This window comes from Linepithema humile, chromosome 2 (assembly GCF_040581485.1).
Source record: "Linepithema humile isolate Giens D197 chromosome 2, Lhum_UNIL_v1.0, whole genome shotgun sequence".
Lineage (NCBI taxonomy): Eukaryota > Metazoa > Arthropoda > Insecta > Hymenoptera > Formicidae > Linepithema > Linepithema humile.
Genome location: NC_090129.1, coordinates 22,809,878 through 22,829,812, shown reverse-complemented (window position 1 = coordinate 22,829,812; position 19,935 = coordinate 22,809,878). Strand labels below are relative to the sequence as shown.

The window sequence follows — 19,935 nt, the reverse complement described above, 5'->3', positions numbered from 1 at the left end:
ATAAAACGCTATATTATTATGACAGGAAATAATACCTCGAACGTTTACACCTGTGCCTGAAAATGGTATCTAATTCATCCGTAATTACGCTGTCTCCTGAGAAATTGAACGCAACTGCGGTAATTGGCCCGTGGAGATTTCGCGAACAGTGCATTTCCGCACTCGCTCGAAAAATATTTTCCCGACAGGGATTGCGTCGCCACGTTACTATTTGTAACGATCGGACAGCGACGCGTTAAAATCGAGAAACCGATGTTCCGCAACGGTCAAACGGTACGGAGAAGTTACGGCCGCGCGAAATTGGCACGCTGCGCGGATCGCGCGCACGAAAAATTGGAAAAGCGGCAAACGGCGAGAAGATAGAACCAGGGACGTCTCGCGAGCTCCCCCGTCCTATTAGATCTGAAAATACTGCGGACATGTGCTGAATAAGAAACACGAGCACGGTTGAAATCTCTCGGGGAAATAAAGAAATTAAAGAAAAAAGAACGACTACGAATTGGATGAAATGTAAATGTGCCTCCCTCGTGCAATCAAAGCACTGATGAATCGATAAAAAAGTTGCATCGCATTGCATTGATAAAAATGTTTGCATTTTCAATTTCCTTTAATTTATGCTATAATCGTTTTCGTAATTTACGAGTTAAAATGTATGTAATTTTGCAATTATGTCTCACAGTGCTTCTACTCAATATAAGAAATTAAAAATATCAAACTTAAGAGAATTTACACATTCACTTTACAATAATATTGAAAAACTATGATATTGAAAAACTACTGAGTGTAATCGATAAAAGATAAATCCGGTTAAACGTGCAAAATGCGCGAATTGCAGAGTCATCAACAGGTTCTACGAGTCAGCCAAAAGTCATTGGCAGCACTCCAAAGGCGAGTTCACGAGAGACGTTGGTACACAGATGCTCGGAACGAGCGTTGTAAAGCGTTATATACTCTTATATAGGAAAAATCGGAAAAACGATCGAAGGAAACCTGTTCATCGATGCACTTGCATCCATGCAATGTTATAATGATTATCCTGTCTATGCTTGCTTTAAGTACGTCAAAAATAAAAGAGTATAAGAGCGAAAGCAACAAAGATCGGCAGATAGTTTTACGGCATGTATTTTTAAATCGAACGGATTTTATTACGTCGACATCTATTATCAATATTTACAAGCGCGCATCGATAAATATCGTTGGAGCGTGAGAGTTAGCAAATCAAAGTACCTTAATATCTATATCTAAAATGAAAAACTTCCGAACAGGTTTTTTGCAATAAATAATAAAAGTGAGACGCGATCGAGCGAATTATTACTTCTCGCTGCGCGAATATTATTTTTGCAATAGCGTTGGTCGGAGTTAATGAAACTTTCACAACAGTTCAGTACGATTCTGTCAAAGAAGCTCTTGCAACTTCAACAAACATTATGATCAATACTGCAATCGGACAGGTGATTTCAAGGTATATCGGCCAAGATGCCGTATCTTCAACAGGTTTCTATCAAATCCATCCAGATAGTATTCAAAGAGATTACATTACACCAAGACAAAAGATATGTCTGAATGGACAAGGAAATAAAAGAGAAATATCATAAATAATAATAGATATATATGCCAATATCTGGTTCTTTAATATTAAATATAACTATAATTTATTAAATTAGCTATATATATATATATATATATATATATATATATATATATATATATATTAAGTTATTTAAACTAAAAAATTATTTTATCTATTCATTTATAATTATTAGACTATAAAAACCTCATCATTGCAATAATTAAATGCAAAATGTCATGGAATTTCTCTCATTTTGACTTTAAACTTTTAAAGTTTAAACATTAGATATTTTTATAATTTAAACTCAAAGAAATTTGCTTTTCTTTTCACTGTTTATTGGAAATTAATCAAAGAATTGGTTTCATTATTCTTCTACAATTCGGTAATCTAAATTTACTTTCTAATTAAAAGCTGTTTGTATTCTAACAAAAATATTACTCTATATACCGGTATTGAAAACCGCAATTCTTTCATATAAGCCTTCAGTGACTGTAGTCGAAATAAAATGTAGCCCCGTAGCATATCTTATACATAATACTTGAAGAGAAAGGGTTAAACGTGCACATAATCCCCGAGGGTGTTTCTTGAAACGCACCGAGCCAGAGAAAGATCATCAACAGGTCGCCGTTGAATCGCGCAAAGGATCGCGTCCTTCCCTTTGCACTGACCTTGACGTGTGTTTCAACGAACGGTGTTTCGAAAGATAATCTTTCAATCGACCGTCGGCGAAAAATGGGAACACATTCCTACATCGATATAGTGCTTGACTTAAGAATAACAAACGCTATATCACTTGTAATTCCGGACGGTAAAGCCGCCGTGAAATTAATTTCCTTCCGAGAAAAAATGCGAAATCCATTATCTATATTGTATCGTGAATAATTCCATCCAGTTAATCTTCTAAATTATTTTTCATTTAAAAAATTTAATAAGCAAATTATTGACAAAAACTAATACATTTAGAAGTTTTAGTCTTCCACGCTCGATTGTTGTTTAAAAAATCAAGATCGCTGCAATCTCTGATGTTAAAAGAAGAAAGAATAAGAAATATATATAGTCTGTTATTTCAAAGTTTTATTCCTACCCTTGAATTCAGACTCCAATGAATTAAATTAAATTTTGTATAAATCCAATATACCCATGTATATTGAACTAGCGCTTTGAAAAAAATTTAATTCCGTTGATTGGAATTTATCTTTAGAGTTCCTATATATCGATAGATAACAATAATATTTAAAAATATCAGAACATTGGATATATTAAATAAATTCGTTCGAATCAAATAAATCACGGGGAAAATAAAAGTTAATGAAAGATAAAATCTATTTTCATGACAAATGCACTGTATAATGTAATGTACTCCTATCTCTTTCACGACCAGATGTTTGCGCGTTTTCTCTCATTTTCTCATCATTATAAAAGAGCGGCGAAATGTCATACGCGCAAGATTGGCATTCGTACACGGAATAAAGTAATCTATTTTCAGCAAGGCACAGCTTCCATTCATGCTTAATTCAATTTTCTAGATAATTTTCTAGAATTTATTATATATAAAAAAAAGAATTATATTATAATAAAAAACTTATAAACGCGTTATAAAAAACCAAGATCGCACATCGGTATATTTTTAATAATTTTCCTGACTATTTAATCTTTCCGAAAAATTTTATGACATCTGAACTTTGATATGAAATGTATATTTGACCGAAGACTGAATAAAATATTTCAGAAGACGTGAGCTAGCTTTCGGATTCATGAATCCACTTTTCTTAAAAAATATTTGATAAAATATTTATTTTTCACGTTCGTCTATTTTTAACAAATATTTGATTGTCTTATCATAGCTTTTTAAAGCTGCCAACATCTCAGTAACCATGATAAAAAAATCTTAAAATTTAACTTGAAGATTTTTATTACTCATTTATATTTTGTTAAACAATTTAATGTTTTTTTTTTTCAATAATTTGTCACATACAAATTATCACCATTTCGGCATCAAAACATTGACATTAAAAACGTCACTCTTCTCGAAATTTTCATTATTATTTGTGAAATTAAACAAATATGCAAGCAAAAGACTCACCCTATTAAAAACGCTGCGCCACAATGCTCCGAGCGGCTTTTGCAAGTTGATGCTCCCACTTGAAGAAAAACGACGATACCGGCAACGGCGAGGAAGACGAAGATGAAGACGAAGGACACCTTCCCGATCGCGGCCTGAAAAGCATAGCACTGTTCACGGACTTTTTTTCGTAATACACGTACACGGCTCTGTACACGAGAGTGCGGGCTGCCGCGCGCGGTTTCGCTCGTGGGGGTGTCGCGGTGCGACTGTAGCACAATCGCTACCCTCTCACGCTCTCACGGTCTCCATCCCTCCGGACCGTCCCCTCCCGCAACCCTCTCTATCTACCTGACCCCCTCTCTCTGTCTCTCTCTATCTCCCTCTTTCTCTCGCTCTGTCTGCTTATCTCATCCCCCGCTGTCTCACTCCTTCTCACCCTCTCAGCTCCTCTCTCACTATAATATCCCCACCACCGATGTGTCTAGCCACTCCTGGAGCGGCAAAGTGCCTTTTCGAAACGCACCTCTCGCGGCGGCACTTTCTCGCTAACGGAATCGACGCCTTCAGCTCGGAGAGAAGATCCGCGGAAATCACCGGCTGCATTGACTGCGCTGACTGCACTGACTGCTCTCTCACACGGGCCACCGATCTGCGGCCGGTCGGAAGTTCGAAAAGCTCGCGCATGATCGGCCGATCGGCCCGCGCATCTTGCACTTGCCGAGAAATCGCAGCGCGTCCCGTCGCTCGTCCTTATGCATCGCACGCATGCGAGTTTTTGACGCGACGGTATGCGGGAGAACTCCGGAGAATATCACGTGTTGCTAGCATGGGAATTCAACCAAATTCCAGATTCGTGAATCGTAGCGAATCACGGCGAATTGAAAAGAGAAAAGCATGATCACAAGAATCTGTACTATCAACTGTTTTTATCTTTATTTTTAGCCTCTTACTCTCGATTGTGTTTCGTGTAACTTTATTCTTTCAAAATTTTAAAAACAGATCTACATTATAAACTTCTGTAAAATTTGAAACACTTTATATGATAATTATTATGCAAATATCACGATTGTTTTCAATTTTTTTTAACTTGTGGACTTTTTTCTCTCATAAAATAAATAAATTATAGAGAACGAGACAAATAATATATAATTACTTAATAAAATAATATAATAATTGTTTTTCCAAGTATACTTTTTCTGCCACATACACATACTTGAGAAAAATAGAGAAATACAAGATAGCCTCCATTTCGCGGCCTTTACGACTTGAATTTTACGCAGCATACAGCTTGGTGCATTTGATAACATTATTCAGTCGCACGTGGCAGAAGAAACACTAAGTTTCGTGAAATTATTATTTCGGGAAGAGGCAACCACTAACAACTGTACATGCGCGCACGCATACGAAATATCTTACTACGGCAGGTGTTCGAGGCCGCCGTGTTTGTAACTTTCCCCTTCGAATTCCATTAACTTTACGCGAAAATTCCGGAAACGTTTCAGGAAAATTCTTCCAACGAAATAATTGCCGCTCCTCGCGATATCGCGGGGGAATCTCGGCCACGCGCCGGAAGCGTGCTTCGAGAGAAAAGGAGAAAGAAGGAAAGAGAAGGAGAACGAAAACGTATATTATTTTTCGTTACACTCGCCATCCACTATAATATGGTATACGCTGCATGGGCTCCATAACATATCACAATAAATACGAAAGTGCTTTCTAAGCTATAATGTACCTCCTCCCAATGATAAGAAAAGAAAAATTTATGGCACGACTATAATTCGTATCAAAATAGAAAAATATGTTCTATTTTGATCGAAATATAATAATAATAATAATTAATACAGATAAGATAAAATCTTGCGTTAAGCATTATTCAATTATTCATGTATTAAAACACGCGTATAAATCTTCGAAACACTTTCTTATTTCACAAATATCATATATTACTCTCGTTTATTTTACTCCGACATGTCTGTTTCAATCAATAAATTTACTTGGTTTAACAGTTACCGCATTAAAAGTGTCAGTGGTGAAAGAGAAAAGAGTGCCATAACCGCGCTTAATCCTGGACAACGAAACGGAACGCGAACGTCCGTCGCGGGCGTACCGGCTTTTCTCATTCGAGCGATTTTGACCGGCGCATTCACCGAGCAGATAAATCACGCGCCTCTTCGCCGAGAAGCTTCGCGCTCCGTGATGGATGGACGGTCGCGGATAAATGCAGACCTGTGTCATCGCGCGGGACGATAGGAGGAAGTTCGGCATTCGTCGACGGGAAACACGGTGAAACAGAAACGCGGGCAGCGCGGGAGTTGCGCCGTTCTCGCGGAACTTTAAGAGGACCGGGAGGAGGAAGGAAGAAAGCTCGTTAAAAGTTTGCAACTCATACCCTGCCTCCCCTCGACCCCCGTTGCGCCAATCTGGCCCAACGTTGGGTATCGCTGTGACATGGTAAAACGTTATAGGATAAACAAATGTTCTTAAATCTTCGCTTTCCCGTTTATTTATTTCTCTCAAGCGTTCACCATAGCGTGCCGTATAAAAATAATTAGTAATATTTTAGCTCAGAATTTCTGCGATTTAATCTGTCATAACTATATTTTGTGTGAATTTGACAAGGGAATTAAAAGATGAAGAATGTTAAGGATAGCTTTTTTAACTTCTCGCCAGCAAAGTAATATCATTTATTCTTAATTTAATATAACTCTTTCCTGTATACTATAAAACGAGAAGTCTTTCCTGTGCGCAGAGATAATACTATCTAATTATTAATTAATTTCTCTTTCAGGGAATATAATTTTCCATCTCTTGTTGAAACGTTAATTTTACCTCGGCACCGATTGTCGCCGTCGGCATTGAGTTTCAGTGCGACAAGTTTCCGTGTTACGCGGCAAACAAATATTTGTCTTAAATTCTCCGTTACGTTTATCTCCGTATGCATTATCGGGGGCGCATGTACGGGGTGTGCCTAATGCACCGCGTCTATCGCGGATAGAGCAGCTCGTTGCGCAGAATTATATTTGCGCCATAACGCGTGTGCGTTTAAAGTTTCGCAGGTAAACGGGATCGATCGGCGAACTTCCGACGATAACTATTGTAGACTGCGAATTTAATTAAATCGATTATTGCGAAAACGCCGCGCAATAAGACAACGTAAAGTAGAACGCATTGCAAAGTGATATTTAATTCGTATCGAATGAATATACACGCGCTTGCGATGTTTAAATGAAAACTGTTTTCAACTAATCATGTTAATCCTTTGAAAAATGTTCAACACAAAAAAATAACTTATTGGCAGAAATATGCGTATCAAGACTTCCTAAAATCTGCCTATTTGGCATTTTCTTATTGGGTCACTGATTTCAGTCACAAAAACAATTTTTATATCAATTTAAGTACCATATGTGTGCACGTCCTTTATCATGCTTACGCAATCCATCTCGAAGTTTATTAAATAGTCAGCAGACACATATTCGAAGGAGGGGAATTTCTGTCATCCGTTGCCGCTTCACGGATGTCTCGCTTCACGGTTTTTCTCTCTTTTTAATCTCGCCCGAGATTCACTGCTTCCACCAAACACTCCGGTATCTTTATATTAATATTTTATTATTGCATCCCGCTATTTCGATGGATACTGTATTGCTTCAGCTAGAGATGCGTGTCGAAAGGCGAACTGTTTGAATTTCCCCCAGAGAAATATACGTATAAAAGATTTATCACATACAAGCAAACGTCTCGCAATGGTTTAACAAATATCGCATAACATACTTTGGCTATTTTACCGAAAGATGCCATTCCGCTTTAATGGACAACTCTTTTACAGTTTTATTCACCATTGAAAAATATTTTTGAAAAAATTGTGTTCTCGCAGTTTAAACAAATTTTTATTAACGTGTATGCTACTTCAGATGTTATAATTCTAACACGTTCATTAAAGTTAAATTAGAAAATGAAATAAATTAAGACAATTACAAGCCAAACGTAGGAAAGTGCCTTGTAAAGTTGACTCTTCGAGTTACACCAATTTGCAGCAATTTGACGCTCCTTCACTGTACATTAAGTTCTCTTAATTCAGTGGAATATTTTTATTCTTTAAATCTTTTCATATTATTTATTTAGAAAAATAGTTTGACAACATAATTAAACAAAATCGTTCTCGCTCGAAATAGACACGCGTCGTTCTTTGTTTTAATTCGCATTTTGTCGCGTTTGATTTTAGTAACCGTGCAAAAACGATTAAAGTTGCGATCTTCATCTCGTAAAAAATGCGCATCTCATAAACGCCGGCAATACGACAGTTTCCTAATCAAAAAAGTACGGAGAGAAAATAAAAGAGCTTCCCTTTCGATATCCCACAGTCTTTTGTTTCAGCGAGATTTTCGGGAGTAAAAGCACTTCTCTCTCTCTCTCTCTCTCTCTCTTTCTATTCTTTCTCCCTTTTTCTGTGATGTCACACCGACATTCTTTTCCAAGGGACGCGGGTTCGATATTAGGAAATACCTCCTGCCAATTTCCCATGTTATATAAGGTAAGCGTGTGCCCCCCTACGAAGACCGAAAGCCTCCCTGACACACTCTTCCCGTGTGTGAAACGATTTTACTTCGAAAATTTTTATACACTCAGGTGTAAGAAGGATGTGAAAAAGAGCGATCTTGCAAAAATTACTTTTAGTGCAATATTTTTTTCGCTATTTTTCATCTGAATGAAGCTACATTGATAATAAAATAAAAAATCAATCTAGCGAGTGTAGCAAGATGGAAATTTTTCAAAAGTTATCGTATAAATCTCTATTGCCCTAAAAACATCCAGGTAAAGTTAAATTATTGAAACAATCCTTGTTTCGACACGCGCGCGATGCGGTTCGTTTCATAACTGGCCTATGCAAATGTTGCAAATAGTATTGGTCGAATTATGCAAGTTGCTGGAAACGCGGACGTTAGATCGCAGAAATAGTTCGCAAATTCGAGTTCGGTGAAACGGTCGTGCAGAATAATATATCGCAAACGCGCGACAGTAGAACAGTAACAGAGATTATTATAGTCATCTTCATATACGTGTGCGTATAAATAGGTGCAGCCAGTTGCTGGTAACTAGTTGATAAATGATAGTTCCATATACAAACATATCTACCAATTATTTCCGAACACTAATTGTGGTCAAACTAAAAATATATAATTCTATTATATCTTTTCTTACTTTTAGTATTTCATATCGATCATTATTATACACAGAGTAATATCCTCCGAATAAAATCTGAAACAATTTTTTCTCATCTAGATTTTAATTAAATATTGCATTTTTTTCGTATTTCATACAGTTTTTGCATTAAATATCAGATGCCTCAAATCAAGAATTAAAGTTCAAACCGAACATATATCAAATTTGAATAAAAATTAAGTAACATATACGCGGCTCGAGTAATGTTTATTATATTATTTATATATTATCCGTGAGATATTTTTTTCTGAGATATAAGTGATCATTTTTACGAACACTAACTGCACTATCGATTCCTATACAGCAAAACGTGTGCGAGTTACAGGAGATTTCGAGACACGTCCGGGAATCAATGTAGGCGACGTAGCCGTAGGATACATAGCTTGGTATAAAATAAAGGATCACCCCGGGCGCTACCTCGTCTATCGGTCGGCAATATCAGCGGGAATTGAAATAGTCGTGATATTTCTTTGAGAGGTAAGAGCAAGCGACGGTGGTGATGAGAGCGACGCGAGGAAATAATAAAAGGCGACGAATGGGGTTTGCGGTGCACGGCCGACGACGACGCCGCGGGAAAAATGGAGGCGTGTTGGGTAGCCCTCTCGTCGTAGCTCTACAATCAGATTTCTTAGCGCGCCGCTCCATCAGAGTGCCGATACTCGAACCCCTTTGTCGCGATTGGGGTAAAGACGGGCGCTATTGGACGACAATGACGACGCGGAGACAAAGGAAACGAGCGGCTTTCCGCGATGAGAAACGGATACCATCGAGATCGAACTAAAGAATATCTGCGACTGCGACTATTTTCGGAGGAAAAAGATACGATCATCTAAAAGTACGAAATAACTTTAATAAATTATGGCAAACCGAACCGTTGTTTATAATTTAACACTTTGTTAATAATTGTATTTCAAGTTAATTAATAAACATGTCATGTCTGACAATGTTCTGATTTGATTATAAAATATTATAACAAGTATTATAATTCGGTATGAAATTTGTCGTCTTTTTTAATTCGCGTACATTGAATATTGATAATTTTGATTTATTATTTTATTCTTTTTTAAGAATAATTTTTTATTTTCTTGTATTTGTTCTATTAAAAAAAGTTATATTTATATATAATATAAAAATTATACATTATATTTACATTTAACTTATTAATTTCATTTTTATTCAATTTGAACATTTTGTTGAAGTGCTTCTTCTTAATGGCTAACTGAGAAAAATGTTTCAGGGGGAAACATTGAGATAATATTGTGGTATGAAATGCGGGCCCGTGGCAAAAGTGGCCAATTAACGCGTAATACCTGTTCGAAAATCTTTACAACCTTCTGTAAACTGTGAGCAGTATCCTAGCAACAAGATGAAAACGGTTGAAATCAAAGAGGGATGCTTCGGCATCCGGGATCTCCTCGAAATATGAAACGGAGTAACCGAGCTTGGCGGTACGTATTCTGCGCATTTGCAATTACATTGAGTTCTGCATATTCATCGCACATGAATTTGAATTCAAGAATATGTACGGCGAAAGTGTTTTTGTGTTTGAAGTAAGCCTCTATCAGCCTAAAACGATTTCAGCGAATCTAATATTAAGCAATGGAAATGCCAAGAATGTCATAAAACTGAAACTCACACTGATACTTTTAACAAAATAAATTTAAAAGTATAAATAAAAATATACATATTAATCTTCATAATTATTAACTTTTCTATTTGTGAGTATATTTTCGGAATCTTTTTTCGTGTATTGATAACTTTGAGTAGTATCGACGTTGTATCGGCAAATATCGATAAATTTGTGTTGTTGTTAACAAATTTGATTAATGCCGTATTAAGTTTTTCGAAAATGGTCTCGCTTTCGTCGAAACCGCTACATACTTGCTATCAATCTTGCATACACCAATGCTATTTATCGAGTAAAGAGTAGATTCCTTTGTAAAACGCGTGCTTATCGAAGCCGCACAATAGTGCACAGGAGTCTGTAAACCAGGCCGCCCAGGGGTATCGAGAGACCGGGGGAAGTTTAATATTACCATCAGAACATCGTCTACAAGTCCTGCGGGGCAAGTTGCGGTCTGACGCTCGACACAGGAACTCTTGTCACAGGATTCAACTTCCGCGGGTTGGTCGGACGGCGCGAGTACGCGGACGCTCGGCAGAAACAAAAAAGAGGGAAGGAGTAGAAGAAAGAGATAGAGCAAAATGTGTGCGAAAACGCGGACGATATTTGCCGGCCGAGGTAATATGCCCAAAGAGAGAAGCCGCTTCTTTCACCGCAAAGCGTCATGTCCGGCAGGAGCGACTGTGTTTGCATAGTTGTTCTGTTTACATTCAACCCCGGTATTCCGCCCTGCGGGATTACGCGCGGATGGCGCGATGCCCTACGGGATAGAGAAAAGGGCGTCGACGTGTCGCACGACTGTTTTAACGTCTCACCTCGAGCAGGAATCACGGTAAGCATTCGATTTCTTCGCTGCTGCATGAATAAATTCTCAGTCAGTATCAAAAACGATCAACATCAAAAATATATGAAAACATATTCTTCAAATATTTCTTTTCGTTACAAAATTTATATGAAACTTTTGATGCGCCACTTTTGAGGTTCATATAATTCCACCTCAGATAGAGTACAAATTGATGGCAAAAACTTAGTACTTAGTTGTTTCTTTTTTCGTGTAAACTTTATCTTATCAGAACTTTAATCTGAGACATGGTTATGAAGATATTAAAAATTTTTAGCTACAAAGATATTTGTTGCAAACATAATCTGAACTAAACAGATAAAAAAGGACAGAATATTAATAATTGACACGATAAATTTAAAGACGGATATCTGAAAAACATACATTACATATTTTTCATACTATCAGTTAATTTAGAGTACTAATGCATGGAAAGTACATGGAAGATTCCTGCAAGCAAAAGTCTGATTAAAACGTAAATAGCTATCATCTCAAGAAACATGTTTTTGCTGGAAGTTTAATTAAAAAGAGAAAAAGACTATTTCAGTGGCGCAAGGATTAAAAGAAGGTTGTAGCAAGCGGGAATACTTTGCGGCAAAAAGCGCGGGCGAGAGCTTGTTAGATTTTGCGACATTTTTAGATTAAGTACGTCACCACCTCACGAACAGCGAAATGGAGATCGCACCGGGAAGTACAGTCCGGCTTTATTAATGGAATCGAAAGCCAGAATATATTTTATTGGCACATTAATTCAAAATTGTAAGATTTTCACGGTGTCCTAAATTAAACAGTCAAAGGATTTTATTAAACTAAATAATTTTGTGTTCATTAATATTTTATGTCATTGGAAGTCTGATAAATTAAATCAATTGTTTTTAAAAATTATATAATCAAATTATAAATATATAGTGTGTTAAGGAATATCTATTTTATTGCCCCAAAAAAATCTATCGTTTTCTTATATATATATATATATATCAATCGCTTTTATAGACACTTTTATTTTAAATTCAGATTAATCTTTCGCATTTCGCTCTTCATTCACGATAATATGAATCTACGCAGGACTCCGAGCGTAAAAGACGAATTTTCGTGCGCGTTGCTCAAAATGGACGTCACACACTAAGTATTCGAGTCGCGTTTGTAAAACAGGAGGACCGTGCTCGAGAATTAATGCCTATCGTTGCGTCGTTTACGCAGAAGAGCGTCATGCATTTTTCATCTCGCCGTGGAGATTTTCCTTACACGAGATTACTCCGGGGTTCACTCTCTTCACCGAACTTTCTACGGCGCGGCGGCTGTCTAGAGCACGTTAATTCAGTTCTCTCTGCACTTTATACGATAAAAGCTCCGTCGCGATATTCGCCTTGCACGAGGCAAGACGCGAACCGCTCCAGCTTTTTTCCCAGCGATCGTACGTGTTGCACACGCACGCATGCACGTAAGTTCGAAAAAAAGCCCCAGTTATATACCGAGTGTCTCAGAAATCATGCATTTTTTTCGAAATTACGTATATCCAGTGACAAATGAGAAAAAATTCCTGCTACATCAATAACACATAATCTTTAAATTAAAAGCAGAAGAAAATTAAAGAATTTTATCTAATATATTTTATCTTATATTAATAATTTTTAGAAATAAATGTAAATAACAATTAAATAACTATATTTTTCACTTAATTTTATATGGTTTGCTAATATATCAATTTAAAGTTTAGGCTAACAATAAAGTTAAATGCGCTATTTTTAGCACACTCTGTATATCTCATTTCTTTGTGTGGGTTTGTGATCATACTGCATTTTGCTTAAACCGCCGAATCCATAGCGATGAATCACGAGCGGATTATCGTACTTCCAGCGCGAATGAAACGAACATTTTAGATCGCAGAGGTTTTAAACGTCAAATTGGCGATTAATTCTCATTGATTTCATTTTTTGTTCGTACAAAAGCTCACATAGAGGAGATATTACTTAACGTGATTATGTGAAACTTTTTTTATGTCCAATATTGAAAAATTGCAAACTGTTGAAGAAAAATAGAAAGTAGAAAATTTGAAAGAAAAGATTAAGATCTCGGACAATGTTAAGAATAATGTAATATTCTAAAAATTATTGTTTTCCCTTTGTTTAGATGTTAAATAGTGGAAATGGAATTCATTGTACGCACATAGAATTTTCTACACGGTGTTACTATATTTGCTCACGTATGGCAGTACGGTATAGTACCGTACAAGAGTGCATGAGTACATGCTTACGGAGAAAACGATCCATCATGGTTGGCCGTACTATGATTAATGGGGAATATGAGAACGTAATGTAAATGGGATTCAACACTCGCTATTCTGTGGCGTGAAGAATATTTTGATTTAACATAATTTATAACCAACGGATATTATATTCCCGTAATGCGCAGAGCCATAAAAAAGGAAACGTCATTCCATAAACGCTATATGAGGGGGAGCTATGTAAGAATAGCTCAAGCATGTAAGTTTCAAAAAATGGTACTCTACTATAATATGAAATAAAATGTAAATATAAAAGTTTATCGCTGAGCAAATCCAATATCTGATATAAAAGTAATTCATCCGAAAATATTGTAATAAAAGTTTAAAGTGTGTAAATTAACATAAAATATTAATTAAATGCCAGGCAAATTAAGATATTGAATAAATATTTGTATTACCAATTTTCATAAAATTCGCCAAGTCTGAGATGAAAGGCTAAAATAATTGTGCTGCTCAAAAAATAAAGCTCAAAATGTTCAACCTATGCTGCCGCTCTGCGAGAGGAAAAAGATCTCCGGGTGGCTCGCAAAAGGTTAGTGTCGAGGAAAACGAGATGCATACACCGTCTTTTTTACGGTGAACAAGCATACGGACACGAGGAGTAGCATCGCGGGACCTATGACTGTAACGTAAAAGAAACACATTTTCGTGTGTATGCATTCTGTGACATTTGCAAGGAAGTACCTTATCCTTCGCCAAGCCAAACACATGTGTGGACTTTTGAACGATAGAATTCTCGCTTTTGCACTCACGAAACTGCGATAATAATAATCGGACAAATTCTAAAGAAGCTTCCATGCAGAAACTGCAAGTGGCAAACTGCATTTACTGTAATTTCGTGAATTTATTTGTTTTGTAACTCAACGCCATGGTTAAGTAATGCTACCAAAATTAAGACACCCTCAAATCAAAAATTCGTAACTAAGAAATGCGACGGTGATTCGCTCGAAGAATACATGCAGCACCTTGAAAAGATAATCCCGGAGAAAATCAACGGTATCGAGCGAGTTTTTGCCAACTTTCGCGCATTTAGCCGTCGATGTAAGGGAGAAAGATTTCTCTCGGGAGTTCCTCTCGTATTTCTCTCCGTGCGAGACTGTATTGTTTCGTCCGAGTCCCGCGAGCCAAAGCGTGCTTGCACGCTTTTTGATCCGCGTCCGACGAAACTATCCAACTAAATTCAAAACTGGGGTGCGAACTTTATTGGGCGGAATAGTAGAAACGGCCGGAAGATTACTTCCGTGGGCGCGCGCGAGGCCGTTGAAACTTCCAAGAGAGGTGGTTAACTAAGTTCCCGAGAAATGGACTTCAGATAGTTTTATGTCCTCCACCTTACTTGCCTACATCTGGACGTAATGGCGATCGGCCCCACGTCTCCTATTTTCGACGATCGCACGGTCATAACCGCGAAAATCGGTCTCATTACCGCGTCGATTGGAAAAGATAATCGGCGAGAACAAGCGGAGAGGCTTTGGCCAGAGGATAGCATATTAGCTCGCAGATGTTACTAGTAATTTTCTCGAATTTGACTTTTGCTCGGCATAATAAAATGTACCTGAATGAGGAATTATGTGATTCGTTAACATTCTCTCTACATACTTTTATAACATAAAGTAATTTAAAATAATTAAAATATTTTGATACAGATACGATAGATTATTAGAAGATATCAGAATTAGTAGTAAATATCTTGCAAAATGTTGATTACATTATTATTGTAATGATTAAGTTAATATTGAGATTAATCATTTATATTTGATCAACTGTAAATTTTTTTATATAGTTTCCTTTCATCTGGTTCTTTTGACATTTTCTAATTTTTACTCTACTTCAGACTCCCTTAAAAACAAGATAAGAGTTATCTCGACTTCGTGATCTGAAGGAAGGTCAAAACAGAGATCTTCGAAGGGGAAAGAAATATCTAGTTCTCGTTTGCACCATGAAAGAAACGACTCGAGATTGATCGGCAGTATCGAAGTTGCCCTCGTTTGATCTCCCTTCGCAACTTTATGGGTATCAATCGCCGTATGTCTCTCGCGTTCCTTTCGAAACTCCCTTTGCCGTGACCTAGTGTTTCCGACTAAGACATTGACTTCGCCTGCTCTTCTCTCTAACGTGCAAGTGCGAATTTTGCGTTTTATCCGAATATGCTTCGAAATTCATCGATCGAACACATTGCACGCAGACTCGCCATTGCCCGGGAAATGCTACCTCCGGGGAAATTTCTGTATTCCTCATTGCACGCGAGAAGACCTTCCAAAAGCTTTATTGAAAGCTGCGAACCCATCCTGCCGCTAACCTCCCACTGGCTGCCAATGCGCTCTTCATCTCGCGGATCGATGCTCGAAATTTCGAACCCGTCCGGTACCAAATTTCCGCCGAGGCTTCTATCGCGAAGTCTCGACGGAAAAAGTACATGTTTTAATACTTATATTTTTCTTTTAATTATAAAAACTGAAAAAATAATGATCCAATAATTAAAATGATAATTGAAAGTTATGATAATCAATAGATTAAATATGCAAACAAGAGAGATGTAAATTTTGTGTATTATATATTGGTGATAATATATAAAAAACTACAAAATATATTAAAATTATTTTACTTTTGCTCTTCATTCAAACAAAGAATTCAAATTCTTTAAATGTTTAGTGCATTTAAATGACGGAAAAAATAACTTAGAAATAAGAATTGACTTTATCCTTAAAACTTATGAGTTAAATACTGAAAGTTTTAAATCTAATTAAACATTTGATAATTGAAAGAAGACGCTTAAGAAGTTTTATCAATGTTAATTAATAACGTATATTATTAACTTAATTCATATTGTTTCCTTTGTAAAAAAACAAAAGCTACCTTTTTGAAGCTGGCAATTACCTATGTTACATCGTTTAATAAATTGCGCGAGTATCTATCAGCATGTTTGATCACTTCATACACAAAAAAATGGCAAAAACAAAAATTTTTTAAAATGTAAAAAGGGGGAAAGAGTAAAAGTAAGCGCAAGTAGAAAAATCGCATAGACAAGACACGCATCAAAGAAGAAATAAAGAGACGAGACTGCGAGATAGATAATGGAGGATTGCAGAGTCCTTTATCTGTTTCTACTCAGGAAATTAAAAAGGACCACTGACACCGCGCTGATTCCGATACCAACAGATCGTATATGTACCTCATGAAGAGGAAGAGAAGAAGCGAAGGGATGGATAGATAGATAGATAGATATATGAGCAACAGAGAAAGGGAAGAGGAAAAGAAAGAGAGAGGTACGCAGGGAAATATATCTCCGCGATCCGCGGGCGCTATTTGTAGCCCCGTTGTCAAAGGACGAAGCGTTTGCGCAAACAGCTGCGAGCTAACTGCTTATATTGGCCTTCCTTTCTACTCCGTACCCACCTCGCTTTGCTTCGCCTCGCCCTACCATTGCCATCGTATGTCTATCTTTGTCCGTCTGTATCCACATCTGCGTTTTTCCCTGCACCTCCGTATTCCTCACATTCCCTGCGCAGGAATTGAGGAGATTTCGCTCGCGATTTAAAACAGCGCGAAAAAATCGCAGAATCCGCATCAGACGTCGAGTGTACGCATACATATAGCGTTTGTACATCGCAGGAATTTGATTACGCTCGGTGGTTTTAATTTCGGCCCACTCGATGGAACGTAAGACCGATAGCGATTCGCTTTGTGGCTCCTCTCGCGATTGTTGCAATAACGCTATCGCAACAAAAAGTAATATATGGTTTTTGGTGTACTTCTGAACGAGACTGCTGATTTGCACAGTGTTCAGTAAAAAAAAAAAACAAGAGTAGATTTCTTTGCTTCTCCTCTAAAAAATCATTAAAACAATCGGACGTAGTTAACATTTAAGCTAGCTAGATGAACATTCAACAGATTTTAAACTTTTCACAATATATATTTTGATGAAATATATGTGTCATATATATTTTTATATATCTTTGAAAATTTTGTAGAGATACAAGCCAATAAAAACTATAGCGCTTTTTTATAGACAACATTATTATATCGAAATACTTATTATCTTTGTATTCCAAACTACCAATGCCGCTAACTACTATATATATTTTATTCAAGGGAAAAAAAGTATCTGTAAGCCGACAGTGCTAAGCGGTAACAAGCACATGGTAACCATACGAGATGGCAGCCGACGCAAATCCACATTCTCTGGGCGGCGCGATAAACTTGCCGTAGGAAAACTCGCGGAACAGCCGAGGAGAATACTTCCGGTGCCCTCGCTCCGTAGCGCGCACCGACGTGGATTGCATTTCCCCAGAATACATCGCCTCCCGCACGACAAGCACCGTTCTATGCACCCGCGAATATAGCTACACGATTTTCTCGAGTTTATTCCCGACCGCCCGACGAGAGTTCCGATCGACTTCGTTTTAAGTAGCTTTCCGAATACAAAACGCGCGGTCCACGGAATGCGCCATGATTTTTTTCAAGTGGAGTACAATACGTTTTTGTTGTGAATAAGAAAAATTGCTAGACTGCAGTCATAAAATTGATGGGGAAAAATTTTATTTTATCGCCGAAATACTCGCGCTATAGTAACCGTCTTTCGCAGACGGAAGTTCTCGTTCAGACCGTTTGGCAGCTCGGCGCGATGGAATGGCACGCAAAATCAGTTCGCTTTCGACGGACAATTGCGGCCGGCGCGGCGTGAACGCTGCGCGGTGCGAGCGCACGGCGGTGTACACTCGATAGCCGACCGACGGATGAATTAGACTCGACGGTGGGCAGAGATTGAATTACCGGCGCATGTTTGCGCGATATTGTGTGTCACCCCGCGCGCTTGCAATCAATATGCCGGCATTGAACTTTCAATTAGTGTCACTTAACTCGGCAAACACAGCCGCTCCCGTTCCGGTCGTGTAGAACGAGACGCATCTTCTTCGGTTTTCTCGCGCATAACGCCTCTATCTTTCGTGTGTTTAGCTTTCTATATCGCCTGAGCAAATGTTGCCTAAAAAAGAGACAACCTCGCCATCGGGCTTTCTGAGTGTTTCACCGAACTTGACGGAGATTGCGAACAAGCACTGACCACTCTCGATTTCGTTTCATGCAGAAAAGATAATAAAAAATAATACACAACTTGACGATAATTATACGATAAAACTTATTTTACTGACAAGGATACAATAAAAATAAATCAGATTTCACGAAAATAATGTATCTCTGTAACGTGTTTCCTCTTTGTTACCTTTCTTCTCAAACATAAAAAAAATAATAGAAACAATATAACTATTACTTAATTCGCAATACTACAAAAGACATTGACATGTTCTTGCTGATAGATTTAATATTACCATTCATTTTAATAATATTTCAATATTGTTTTTTCGTGATGCAATCTTTTAGTGATAGTCCTTTTTTTTAAATATGACTTGATGCTACACTAAATTTGTACCGTTTGATACAGTGCGTTACAAGATAAAGCCACGGCCAATATTCCCACGTGGTACAATCGTCAAGCAAACTATTTGCTCGGTTACGGTCTACTATCCGGAACACAGAAGCTCTATTCAATTACGGCGGCGTAGCAGACATCCGATAAGCATCGATTTCGCGACTAAGGGCGCCTCCACGTGCCAAGGAAAGCTAACGCAACCTCCTCTAATCTCCCGCACGACTTGCGACCCTCAGCAAGGGGCTACCTTCTGCCTATAGGGATCACAATCTTAAGCACCCTGCCGGCACGGGAGAGTGCCTTCGGAAATCTTACCGTAAGGGTCCGAGTAATCCGAACGTGTTCGGAAGTAATCACGAGCCACGTGATCCCATTTAGCGATGTTTCGATGTAATGCCTCTTATAACTCAACGATGAATCTCATCCAACTTTCCCGCTATGGAGATTATTTTTCGTTATATAGCGTAAATCTGTTATGTACGACAATAGTAGGATTATGATATCTTTGTCAAAATACTTCACCGAAAAAAAATGTTTTAATAAAGAAATGATAAAAAAATAATTTAAGAATTTAGTTTAATACTAAAAATTAAGATTTCTTACGTATTCTTTTCTTTATTATATTTTTTTCGTCAAAAAAGTTATATTTGCAAATGCATATTCTCGTTCAGATATGCAAGCAAGCATGTTTTGACGAATGTTAGCTCTTGAATACGCGTGCGTTTGTGCACATTTCCATAATTAGATATTCGACGGAAACAATTGTGTCGTCAGTATCGACATCTTTTGCAATGCATATTAATGCATTGCGAAAGGCGTCGATACTGACGACACAATTGTTTCTGATTAATACCAGACTTGCTGAGACAATATATTTGATAAACATCTGCTCTAACGCTATCAACG

The 19,935-nt window shown here is 37.5% G+C and overlaps 1 protein-coding gene across 10 annotated transcripts in view; it reads right to left on the bottom strand.

The window, feature by feature from the left end:
* The window catches only part of LOC105668862 (lachesin-like), a 201,747-nt gene that overhangs the window by 134,098 nt on the left and 47,714 nt on the right, over positions 1-19,935 (bottom strand). For 8 of the 10 annotated variants that reach the window (XR_001100181.2, XR_001100182.2, XR_001100183.2 and 5 more), the window contains one exon: positions 3,654-3,787. The gene's annotated coding sequence lies outside the window, so the exon portion shown is untranslated. Of the gene's footprint in view, positions 1-3,653; positions 4,030-4,158; positions 4,274-19,935 lie in introns of those variants that run through there. The other 2 variants (XM_067350328.1, XM_067350327.1) reach the window with 2 other exon arrangements.